A 765-nucleotide genomic window follows, 5' to 3' on the forward strand; every position below is an offset into this window, starting at 1 on the left:
CATAGTGATACTGACTCCTACTGAGCTGCTGCCTAATGACAATGGTAATGAATACACTACCCTTAATTCTGACGACCATGAACACTTTCTCCACATAAACTCATAGATAACACATTAATGATGATCGGATCTTCAAGCGCTTAAAATGTAGAATTATTTAAACCGCATTATGTGAATTGCAGATATTTTAGGAGGCTTCTTTTCAACCAGGGAGGAGGTTTATTTATCTCATGACAACAACATGAAGCCAAACGGCTAACAACTGTTGTATCCTCCGGACAACAGCGACACATTTCTTCTTCTACACATTTAAAGTCGCACTGGCTGCAGTTCATATGTTACTACAGCGCCCTCTGGTGGACGAGCCTTTAATAACCTCAGTTCCACTTCACAGCTTCTCGCTCTGCTCTTTGTCTTCACGTCACTTTCTTTTCTAAAGTGAAGCCGCATTTTCGACCGTTGACGTCGGTCCATCTTTCACACTGTTATGACGTCAGCCATGCTAGCAAACAAACAGAACAGTCACAACAAACACTTTGCTATTTTTACTGTTTTATTCAAACTGTTGGACAGAAATGATGAAGCTCTGCCTGAAATTACATGACACCCTGAAACTGCGTCATCAGCTGACAACATAAACACAAACTCACTGTCAGATAGAGACAATTCAAATATCACAGTCAACAACAGTCAACAGTTCAGACTGTAACTGTACCTGACAGACTCTGGATCAGCACCTTAACAAATAAAAACAAGCAACACATG

The 765-nt window shown here is 40.7% G+C and overlaps 1 protein-coding gene across 1 annotated transcript in view; it reads left to right on the forward strand.

Moving 5' to 3' along the window:
- The window catches only part of LOC111644286 (odorant receptor 131-2-like), a 2,769-nt gene that overhangs the window by 978 nt on the left and 1,026 nt on the right, over window positions 1–765 (forward strand). The gene's annotated exons all lie outside the window — the stretch shown is intronic.

Source organism: Seriola lalandi, unplaced genomic scaffold, assembly GCF_002814215.2.
Source record: "Seriola lalandi dorsalis isolate HSWRI2012SDOR001 ecotype SW California unplaced genomic scaffold, Sedor1 jcf7180002054928, whole genome shotgun sequence".
Taxonomy (NCBI): domain Eukaryota; kingdom Metazoa; phylum Chordata; class Actinopteri; order Carangiformes; family Carangidae; genus Seriola; species Seriola lalandi.